This window comes from Xenopus laevis, chromosome 6L (assembly GCF_017654675.1).
Source record: "Xenopus laevis strain J_2021 chromosome 6L, Xenopus_laevis_v10.1, whole genome shotgun sequence".
In the NCBI taxonomy this organism is placed as follows: Eukaryota; Metazoa; Chordata; class Amphibia; order Anura; family Pipidae; genus Xenopus; species Xenopus laevis.
Window position 1 is genome coordinate 108656404 of NC_054381.1, and position 12551 is coordinate 108668954.

The window sequence follows — 12551 nt, forward strand, 5'->3', positions numbered from 1 at the left end:
TCAGTTAGTGCTGGGAATACACAATAGAGCCTGCATGTAAAAATACTTTGATGACAGACAGACGTATTCATAAATAAAACGTCAGACATGATTTTTGTACAGACAAGAAAAATATATCATATGTAGCGATGGGCGAATTTATTCGCCAGGCGCGAATTGCCGGCAAATTCTCGCATTTTGCCGCCGGCGAATAAATTCACAAAAATGTGGCGATGGTGCGCTGGTGTCCAAAAATGGACGTCGGCAGTGTTTCGGGAATTTTTTGCTGTTTCGCGAATTTCACAGGAAATTCTCAAATTTTTCGGTGAAGCAAAACGGGACAAAGTCGCCCCCATCACTAATCATATGTGATAGTGAAGTAAAGGGCTAAGGTTCTAATTGACTAAACATAATGCAAAAATATTGTATTATGCCTCATTCCTAGAAATGCGTATTTGGGACGTCAACTTCTAATTTAACACAACACATGCATGTAATATAGTTTTATAACCTCCTTCAATAAAATAAACATTTGCACATGCAAAACAAAGAAAAGAATTGCCAAAATGAGCTGTGAGCAAAATTTAGTTTGGTTGGTGTTATCACCCAAGATATTTTAAGAGACAGGGCACCAATGAAAACATTCTGTTTAATGTAATACTTAAGTGTTTATCCCTCAAAACATATGGGTTTATTGCATCACCTTCCCTTATTAAGCCCAGTGAAATTCCAGGTATGAAATGACCTTTTGCATGTGTTCTACAAGACAAATGTCCTTTCACAGATGCATCACAATACGCCTGCAAATTATCATGGATAAGGATTTACAAGGTTGACCATTGCATTGAATATCTATTTCTGTCAGGTTGTGTTACATATCATATAATTGAGCTACCACATATATTATATTTGATAGTTTGTATGAAAGAAGTTTGCTGTTTTTAGCTTGATATACAATAAATAAGATGAATGGCATTAAATCTTCCTGAATGCATGAAGTTATGCTTTAATGGTACTAAAATGTGCATCACAAAAAGTCTTATAATGTGATCCATACCGCTATACCCATAAAGCAAAGATCAGTAGAGTATTAATATAAGAGTAGATTTACCCCTGCTGTAGATTATGTAGATTACTAGCAGTAAGAAACACATATGGGAGCAGACTGAAGTACTGTATTAATTACTCTATGTGAAATCACATGGTATGAACAGTATCCTATATAATAAAGTTGAAGGGTCTCTGCGTCCAGTCCCTGTGTCCGTGGGATTGCGCTACTGCGCATGTGCCCCACGGACCTCTAGTGCCCGTTAATTTAACGGGCTTAATGTCTAGTGTGCATATAAATACAGATATGTATGTTTTGTAAAAAGCAAAAATGTAGCTTCTTTCTTGCTCTCAAAGAAAACAATATTTTGTTGTGAGGTGCACGATGTTATATCTCAAAGGATACATAATATCTTAGTTGCATAGGAGAGCTGTGAAAATAGATATTATCAGTTAAAATGTTAAAAATCACAATCCCATTACTACAAGGTAAGGCTTGACACATACCTATCATTCAGTAGAACAGGAATAGCTCAATTCCTTATTAAGTCCTCATTGTGGCTATTTCATTCTGTCCAGATCACAGTTATCAATGGATCTCATCTTCTCCAATCCGTATTTTCAACTGTCTCTTTGTTTTGCCACAGGGGCATTTATGCATATACTGTATACATAACACCTGTTGAGTTATATGGGGCAAAGTCCTTAAGCTTAATCTTAAACCACTTTGATGAATGATTGAATTATTTGCCCTTTATAATACTACTACAGCATTGGCACGGTAGACAGGGTTAGGTTCCTTTTTGTGGTCTACCCAAAAATGTAGACTGATGACTTACAACTCTCTGATTTGGCCAAATCAGTCTTGACCAATTGGTCCCCTAGGCTTTTAGCACGTTTATAGGAAAATAATGGGTTTCCCTTAATAAGCTAACAAACTGTTTATCTTTGCCCACGATCTCCCAATGGTTATACACAATTGACTTGATACTGTCAGATAAAAGATAAAACACTGGAACCATAGGAGGATCAGTGATTATGAATCTACTACATTTTTTTCTTTCCCATCTTTCTCATTATATTTTCCACGCACTCCTCAATGGCTGTCCATATGGCTATACAAGAGTCTTTTTGTAATGTAAGGTGTCTCAGAACCCAGAACTAACCCCAAGATCCCGGTCACAGCTCACAATTCTGCCTATAACCATTGCCTTTAGCTTTAGGAGGAGCCCTCCGCTACTCAGATTCTATCATGTCTTAAAGTGAGAGGACCAAGTGGAGAGTTCTGGGCAGAAAAGGGAACTGAATGTGTACAGAAAGGAAGAAGAACAAGGAGTGTAGTTGAGGGTCAGGCCAGGTATATAACAATCAGGGACATAGCCATGGTCACAGGCCAGGGTCAACACCAACAGTAGCACAGAAAAGAATCCACAAGAATGGTCAGTAAACAGGCAGATGTAAGTACATTCAGCAAGGTAACAGAAGTCAGGGACAAGCAAGGGTCAAAGAACAAAGATCAGAACAATTAGAGCACCCAGGAACTATTAGGAAGTTGTAACACCCGCCGCTGGTTTTGAGCGCCGGCGCATAAGCGCAGGCACGCATCAACTTGGGCGCCGGCATCGAGGCGCCCGTGCACGTCAAATCGGACGCCTGCGCAGGAATGGACGCTCACATACTTAGGAGCAATGACCTCTAATTTAGGCGCCTGGCTTCCTATTGGTCCCTGATGTGTCCGTCTTCCTCAGCCTGCTCCTGATTGGTTCCTGTTCCCTTAAATACCTATTGGTCCCTGATGTGTCTGTCTTCCACAGCCTGCTCCTGATTGGTTCCTGTTCCCTTAAATACCTTCCTCTTCCTCCTCACATTGCCCAAGCTGGCTTCAGTTCCTACTGTTCCTGCTAAAGCCCTGGTTGTTCGAGTTTCCTGGTTTTGACCCTCTGCCTGTTTTCCTGACCTCCGAACCTTCGCTGCCTGAATTCGACCTCTGCCTGCATTTAACTACGCCTTAGCCTGACCCCTTGGTACTTCGCTTCTTTGAAACCCGTCTTCTGGAAACGACCTTTGCCTGCACTTGACTACGCCTTGCCTGATCCCTTGTTACTTCGCTCCTGGTAACTCGCCTGGCTTCTCTACCACCTCCGCAGCAGAAAGCCCGGGGCCCCAAAAGGGCGTCGGTGAATACCGGAGCCGTAGAGAGGTTCCTGTTACCATCAGTTCTCCTGGATCAGCTACCTTCCTCCGGGATCCGAGGTAAACAGATTGTTATAGTTAGCTTGGGCCCAAAAGGATGGATCCCTCCCAAGCCGCTGGTCGTTCTTCCTCGTTGGAGACAGTCTTAGAGGCCCTTATGAAGCGTCTCGAGGACTCCGAGGCTTCTCAGTTGCACCTTGCCCAGAGCTTGCAGCACCTCTCAAATTGCCTTGATGCCTTGCAGGCTTCCCAGACTCCGCTGCCTCCTGTCTCTGTTGCACCACCAACCCCAGTTTTGGTTCCGGCTCCATTGTCCAGCGGGGAGAGTTTTTCCTGGAGACCCAAGATCTCAGCTCCTCTTCGCTATTCTGGTGATCCAGAGACCTGTCGGGGTTTTTTGAATCAATGCAAGATTCATTTTGAACTCTCACACTTCCCGAATGAGAAGTCCAAAGTGGCCTACGTCATGACCTTGCTTCATGGGAAAGCCTTGGCCTGGGCTTCTCCTCTTTGGGAACGGGATGATCCGTTGGTTCACAGCTCCACGGCATTTCTTTCCACTTTTCGTGAGATTTTTGATGCCCCCGGCAGGAAGGAGAATGCCTCTACCCGCCTCCTGAAAATTTCCCAAGGGGCAGTCTCCGCAGCTGAGTACGCCATAGATTTCCGTACCATTGCCGCGGAGGTATCCTGGAACAATGAGGCCCTTGTAGCTGCCTTCTGGAATGGTCTCAATGAGTCCCTTAAAGATGAATTGGCTGCTCGAGATCTTCCTCCGCTATTTGAAGACCTGGTCTCTCTGGTGATCCGCATTGATGTGCGCCTGAAGGAGAGGCTTTCGGCCAAGTCACAAGCCCATAGATTGCTCCTTGACTCCAACATTCCAGCTGCTCCGGCTAATTCTCTTCCTGTGCCGGAGGAACCCATGCAGCTGGGGGCTACCAGACTTACGCCTGAGGAAAGGTCTCGTCGCCGTACAGCAGGTCTGTGTCTTTATTGTGGCCTGAAGGGTCACTTTGTTAAGAACTGTCCTAATAAGCCTTAAACTCGGCCGCAGGGAAACTCCAAAGCCTAGGTCGGCGGGTGGAGACCGTCCTGGGCACTGTCACTTCTTCTCCATCAAGAAATTTCTCTCGTCTGTTGGTTCCCTGCTGTATTAAACGTCTCTCCAGGACCATCCCTTGTCAAGCCTTTATTGACTCAGGTGCTGCTGGGAACTTCATTGATCTCTCTTTTGCCCGAGCTTCTTCCCTACCTCTTGTCCCTCTTCAAGTGCCTCTGGCGGCTCATGCGATTGATGGACATCCCGTCTCTCCTGGTCTTATCACCCACTCCACTTCTCCTCTGTATTTGCAAGTCGGTGACCTCCATAAAGAAGAGATCTCGTTTCTGGCCATCTCCTGTCCTTCGACCCCTATCATTTTAGGGTTACCCTGGCTCCAGTTACATAACCCTATGATTGATTGGTCTTCTGGAAAGCTGTCCTCCTGGAGTTCCTGCTGTTCCTCTAATTGTTTATCCTCCTCATCCTCTTCTCCAGTCTCCATTTGCTCCGTCTCAACGCTTGAGTCTCTTCCTTCCTGTTATAGAGACTTTTCTGACGTCTTCGAGAAGAAGAGTGCCGAGGTTCTTCCCCCCCACCGGCCCTATGACTGTCCTATTGACCTGATCCCTGGAACTGTCCCTCCTAGGGGAAGAACCTACCCTCTGTCTGTGCCTGAAACCCAAGCCATGAAGGAGTACATCCAGGAAAATTTGGCTAGGGGGTTTATTCGGAAGTCCAACTCGCCTGCTGGTGCTGGATTTTTCTTCGTCCAGAAGAAGGATGGGGGTCTTCGGCCGTGCATCGATTACCGGGGTCTAAACAAGATTACCGTTAAGAACAGGTATCCTCTTCCCCTTATCCCTGAGCTGTTCGATAAACTCAAGGACGCCAACATTTTTTCGAAACTGGACCTGAGGGGAGCCTATAATCTGATTCGGGTTCGTCAAGGGGACGAATGGAAGACAGCGTTTAACACACGTGATGGCCATTATGAATATCTAGTTATGCCATTTGGCCTCTGCAACGCGCCCGCTGTCTTCCAGGACTTTATGAACGATATTTTTCGAGATCTCCTCTATTCTTCTGTTGTTGTCTATCTGGATGACATTTTGATTTTTTCTTCTTGTGAGTCTCTCCATGCTTCTCATGTGAGGCAAGTCCTTCAACGTCTCAGAGAGAATCATTTGTTCGCCAAGATCGACAAGTGCGAGTTCCATCAGTCGAAAATTTCTTTCCTTGGTTATGTCATTTCTCCCTCCGGCTTTGAAATGGATCCGGCCAAGGTTTCGGCAGTCCTGAATTGGGTTCCTCCCTCTAATATGAAAGCAGTCCAACGCTTCTTGGGGTTCGCCAATTTTTACAGGAAATTCATCAAGAATTTTTCCGGCATTGTCCTCCCCCTTACTGCTCTTACCCGGAAGGGAACACGATTTGTCTGGTCTCCTGTGGCTCAGAGAGCGTTCGACGATCTGAAGCAAGCTTTTTGTTCTGCTCCCGTCTTAGTTCATCCAGATGTCTCTCGACCTTTTGTTTTGGAGGTGGATGCTTCAGAGTCCGGTGTTGGAGCCATTCTCTCTCAGCGGCCTGATTTCCAGGGTCCCCTACACCCTTGTGCCTTCTTTTCCCGGAAATTTTCTTCTGCCGAGAGGAATTACGACGTTGGCAACAGGGAACTTTTGGCGGTTAAGCTGGCTCTGGAGGAATGGCGTCATCTTTTGGAAGGTTTGGTTGAACCCATTACCATTCTTACGGACCACAAGAACCTGGAATACATCTCTGCCGCCAAGAGACTGAATCCTCGTCAAGCACGTTGGGCCCTCTTCTTTTCCAGGTTTAACTTCATTATCTCCTATCGTCCTGGTTCAAAGAACTCCAAGGCTGATGCTTTGTCCAGATCATTTTCTACTGATGAAGTTTTGGTTCTTCCTCCCATTCCCATTATCCCTCCTGAATGCATCGTTGCTCCTGTATCCGTTATTCCTCCTGAGTGTCCTCCTGGGAAAACCTTTGTGCCTGCTTCCTCTGTTCCTCAAGTCCTGGGCTGGGCTCATTCTTCAAAGTTGGCAGGGCATCCTGGTGTCGGTAAGACCTTTGACCTGGTGTCCAGATATTTTTGGTGGCCCTCCTTGAAACAAGATGTCTCTTTGTTTGTATCTTCCTGTGTTATCTGTGCCCAACAGAAGATTCCAAGATCTCTTCCTTGTGGCCTTCTTCAACCTCTACCTACTCCCTCCCGACCCTGGGTTGACATTGCTATGGACTTTGTGGTGGACCTACCCAAGTCTTCAGGGATGACTACCATCTGGGTTGTCGTGGATAGGTTCTCGAAGATGGCACATTTTGTCCCCTTGAAGAAGTTGCCTACCGCCTCCACTCTTGCTCAACTTTTTGTCAAGGAGATCTTTCGTCTGCATGGCATTCCTTCCTCCATTGTCTCTGATCGTGGTGTTCAGTTTGTTTCAAAATTCTGGAGGGCTTTTTGTAAACTTTTGGACATTCACTTGAACTTTTCCACGGCTTACCATCCTCAGAGTAATGGCCAGACTGAGAGGACGAATCAGTCTTTGGAGCAGTTTCTCAGATGTTTCATCTCGCAAAATCAGGACAATTGGTCGGATCTACTTCCTTGGGCTGAGTTTGCACATAATAACCTTAAGCATTGCTCCTTAAACTGCTCTCCCTTTTTCTGTGTCTATGGTCTCTCTCCTTCAGCTCTTCCTCCAACTGCTGTCAAGGTGGATGTTCCTGCGGCTGACTCCCTGTTTCGGGACTTCCAGAAGATCTGGACAGATGCTCGTTCCGCCCTTACTAAGGCTTCTTCGCGCCAGAAGGTGGCTGCCGATAAGCATCGTCGCCCTGCTCCCAGGTTCAAGGTAGGGGACACTGTCTGGCTCTCTTCCAGAAATATCAAGATCAGGCAGTTCTGTCCTAAGCTGGGCCCCCGCTTCCTCGGTCCTTTCAAGGTTAAGGAAATCATTAACCCAGTGTCAGTGAGGTTGGACCTTCCTCCCAGCATGAACATTTCAAGCTCGTTCCATGTTTCTTTGCTCAAGCCTTTCGTCCAGAACGCATTTTCTTCTATGGAAGCACCACCTCCTCCTGTTCTCTTGAATGGTCATCAAGAATTTGAGGTACAAGACATCATCGATTCCCATAAGTCTAGAAGGGGAGTCCAGTACCTGGTCCACTGGAGAGGCTTTGGTCCTGAGGAGAGATCTTGGGTGAATGCTGCTGATACACATGCCCCCCGATTATTGAGGTCCTTCCACAGGAAGTTTCCCGACAAACCCTGGGAGCCCCCGGAGGGGTCTCCTGAAAGGGGGGGTACTGTAACACCCGCCGCTGGTTTTGAGCGCCGGCGCATAAGCGCAGGCACGCATCAACTTGGGCGCCGGCATCGAGGCGCCCGTGCACGTCAAATCGGACGCCTGCGCAGGAATGGACGCTCACATACTTAGGAGCAATGACCTCTAATTTAGGCGCCTGGCTTCCTATTGGTCCCTGATGTGTCCGTCTTCCTCAGCCTGCTCCTGATTGGTTCCTGTTCCCTTAAATACCTATTGGTCCCTGATGTGTCTGTCTTCCACAGCCTGCTCCTGATTGGTTCCTGTTCCCTTAAATACCTTCCTCTTCCTCCTCACATTGCCCAAGCTGGCTTCAGTTCCTACTGTTCCTGCTAAAGCCCTGGTTGTTCGAGTTTCCTGGTTTTGACCCTCTGCCTGTTTTCCTGACCTCCGAACCTTCGCTGCCTGAATTCGACCTCTGCCTGCATTTAACTACGCCTTAGCCTGACCCCTTGGTACTTCGCTTCTTTGAAACCCGTCTTCTGGAAACGACCTTTGCCTGCACTTGACTACGCCTTGCCTGATCCCTTGTTACTTCGCTCCTGGTAACTCGCCTGGCTTCTCTACCACCTCCGCAGCAGAAAGCCCGGGGCCCCAAAAGGGCGTCGGTGAATACCGGAGCCGTAGAGAGGTTCCTGTTACCATCAGTTCTCCTGGATCAGCTACCTTCCTCCGGGATCCGAGGTAAACAGATTGTTATAGAAGTAGACCTAAGTTGGACGATTTCAATAGGAACATGGTGCCTAAATATTTAAAATTCACTCCAAGCGCAATAATGTCAGAGGCAGCACGCCAAGCAAAACCCGGAAGCAGTGCAAGTGCGCGTCACATGTGAACAATGTGCAACAGAAGAGGCAGCAAGCATCCTCGCAGTGAGTGTGGCAAGCTTCCCTGACGCACGATTAGACCGTTAGGTATTCTCACTATATCAGTGTTTCTGAAGCAAACACACACCTCTTACCAGTGCAGGGCAACATTATATTTTAAATACTAATACTTTCATTTTTTTTTTTGTTATTTTCCACAGAATCAACTGCATTTTATTTCATGCCGAGGATGACCTGTGTTCTTTTTTCATGTCATGGATGACCCGCGATTTTGTTTGGGGTTGGGGGACTAGGGAAAAAAATTGTGAGAGGTGGCTCAGACCCCCAAAATGACGCCTCTGCTGGAATGCTTCTATGCCCACATGCCATTTGAATCAGTTTAGTGAAGTGGGTCTGGCATTTAATGTTGTGCAACATAGCCACAAACCTGTACCTCATGTATCAAAAAATGCCCTCTGGTATCATAACTTAGTTTGTTTATCCTTGTTTGTAATTAGTTTGTTCCTATTTGTCATGCTGTTTATATGTTCTCCATTCCATTCTACAGTATGTTGAAGCTTTATATTGAGCAATAATAATATTAATACTAATAGAAGCTAATTAATGGCTCCTAAGATAAAAAGGTAGACACAAATGAAAATAAGTGTTAAAGTTCTTTGTGCAAAATATCCCAAAGCAATTTTTTTTATATTCTGTGCTAATACTAGCTCAAAATTAACAGATGTTAGCTTATTACTATTTAGATTCACACAATGCAAAAGACAATTTGAAAATATAATTTCTGAAACCTAAACCCAAAGAGAAAACCAAAAAAAAAAAATTAAAGCAGCAGTCATGTTTATGCCACTGGCTCTTTCTGTACTCTATTCTGCCAGGGTTCTTTAGACAATAATATTCCTTTGCAATGCAGAAGATGATCAATGTTTTCTTTTATACAGATTTAAAAAAAAAACAAGCATGTTACAAGATGAGAGATGAACAAAATTATGTTTAAAACTCACAGCATTTACCTTTTGTGCACACAATCTTTAGATAAAACTGATATTTGTCAATATACTGTTATACCTCAGCCATTTAAATCACTGTAGAAATGTTAACTGACTCTGACTAACAATCTATTTTTTCAAGACAAATCCTGATCCCCTCAGTCGTACAGAAATAAGCTTATTAGCGAGTTGCTGTTGAAAGTTCTTTTTAGGATATATCAATGAAGTGGAGCAAATTCAGTTCATGTCTGACCACTTAAACTTCTGAGAATCAATCTAGGCTCAATCAAAACTTGGTCAGTTTCTACGGAATGTCTTTGCAGAAGGTTACTGATTTTCTAATAAGAACTTCAAAGAAACATTTTGAAAGCATTGGGGGTACATAAAACATCTTCATAAAAATATACAGCATGTTAGGACATTTGCTAAACACGGACATAAACACACATACTGTAGGGGATGCAAAAAAAATGCATATTTTTAGTCGGTTAATAAATATTTTGATTAGTTATTGTTGTATACATTGCACTGTGTACCCAAACCCTTAACTGCATATTCAAATGTGAGAAAAATAAAAAAAATAATTGAAACATGCCTTAATAACTTTATATCATGGTAATTTGTCCAAAGCTTTAACGTCACATGACTTTAAGGGCTCATATTTCAAACACAGGGGGCCTATTTTAGATTGCTCACGCTTTGGGGCTTCAGCAATCTTTAAGGAACCCCTGCTAAGTTAATGAACTCACACTAGGTTTCGGGCTGGCTAGCCTCATTGTAAGCTAGGTCATCAAGTTTAACTTTTTTTTAACCTGCCTAACTGCTAGTTGATCCAGAGGAAGGCAAAAAACAAACATCTGAAGCCTCTCCAATTTGCCTCAGAGCGGGAAAAAAACTCCTTTGTGACTCCAAAATGGCAATCGGACTATTCCTTGGATCACCTCGATCATCGTCAGTCTTCGTATTTTTTCCACAAGCGGAAAAGTTCAGCAGCTTTAAAACTGCCAAAGTTATCTGCCAAAAACCCAGTGTAAGCTGCTGAATTCCACATAAACTGCTAGCATTAAGCCAAACCCAAATAGTTCTGGATTCAGTGTATTCCTAATTTTTACATAGTTATACATAAGTACTTTTCTTCTTTACTAATCTCTGTCCCTGCTGAAATGCTACCTGACTTAAAGATATCTTACAAAAGGCACTTTAGCCCAGAAAGACATGCGTGATAGGCCTCAACCAAATATATCAACGTATTTCAACAGAAAATGAAGCAAAATAATGACTGACTGAGGCTATGCAATATTTTACTTATTTATATTGTGGCTATGTTTCTGTTATATTTGTGTTTGTGTTATATTCTTACTCAAAGTCAGGCAAATCTAGCCAATACCCTCATGCTATACCCTCTGTATGAACTTAAATTAGTGATTCTGCATTGCTAAATAAGAGAGCTCATTTAGTAAGATAAGGCATAGAGGTGGGGCAGGCAAAACATGATTGACAGCTTAGATATTTAAATGCATTTATAACAGGTATGAATGCTTTAATAAAAAATTAATTTGGGTTTCATGTTTAATTTGAAAATTACTTTTATTATACAGCTTTTTATGTCTGGGTGACAGGTCTGCTTTAAACCTGATAGAGTTGTCCCTTATTATTTAACCACTTAATTATTTTCTTTGGCCATCAGTTACACAGTGTAAGTCAAGTCCAGAAATCTTGAAAAAATGTGAAATGTTGCCAATTGAATTCAAAGGGTGTTTTTTCTCACCCCAAATGCTTTGGATTAAGTTGGTGTTTTGCTTGCTTTCTTTCCATGCAAAAAAAATTATTTTTATTTCCTGGCAAAATACAATGCACAATGAAATTCTAGTGCAGATTCACAAAAATATTCGGCACTGATGAAATTTCCCTGCGAATCCATACCAGGTAAAAAAAACTTCACTCATCTCTATTTAACACAGTGGAGCAGATTTATTAAACATTTTCATCTGTGTTTGGGACATCCAAGCTAAGACTAAGCAAGTCATTTCCTGGAGTGCAGGTTCCATTTTTCTGCAATCAGATGGGCAAATCTGCCCCATAGTGTAAAAAACCTCGAAAGCTCTCACTGATATCTAGTATCCCATGATAATAGAACTAGAATATTTATGTTTTTGAAAAACCCACTTGGGAAAGGAAAAACTATTGGCAGCAAGCAAGAGTTAATTGGATACAGAAACCATGCGTAATTCAGGAACGCATGCAGTTTCAGTAACAGGTTGCTTGAGCCCAGAAGCTCAAGCATTAATAAATCAGCCCCTTCTCTTTCTGAGCATACTAATTTGGAAATAAATTAAGATTTTGCTGCTGTTTTCAGATAAATCTGAACCCCTTAGGGAGTAATGGAAGTATTTACAGCATTTACACCAAGGGAATAATTAACCCTGCGCTTTAAACTTCTGCTTATGTCTTCCTTATATTTTTTATGTCTCCTACTTTTATTTATTTTATCCTAGTAAATTATCATCACATTGTATTGCCTTCCTCCAATGGCATTTTCCCATTTTCATTATTTACTAGAAGTTTTTTTAGTCTCAACTTATTTATCAATTTTCTAGTTCTATTTTTTCTCATTTCAATTGCAAATAGCTTTTTTCCACTTATCATTTTTTTCCTCACTCACTAGCATATTTATTGAAAAACAATAATTGCATTGCTTCATTAACTTTTTTTACAAAATCGACTGTTTAAAAAAGATCCAAAAATAAAATACATTGCATGCTGAATATACAATATAGCTTCCATTGATTTACATAGAAAACATTTCATTTAAAATTTTGATATTTCAAATCGAATTGGCTTTGACTAGTCCACTGTTACAGCTAAACAGCGACATCTAGAAGATGGGTTTCAGGTGAGGTATACAAAAGTATTCTCTATTATATCACCATGGGGTCAATCTTTGGAGAGATTGAAAATTTTAGTTATGGGTATCCATCTGACATGATGGAATAAATTGTAATTCTCTGACATGGCTTTGTCAGCATGTATAAATGGAAGGGTTATTAACTGTTGTTATCTCTTCCACTACTATTTATGCCTCATTCATTCATAGAATTTACTGTTTGTTTAAAAAAAATGTGTAGTTCCC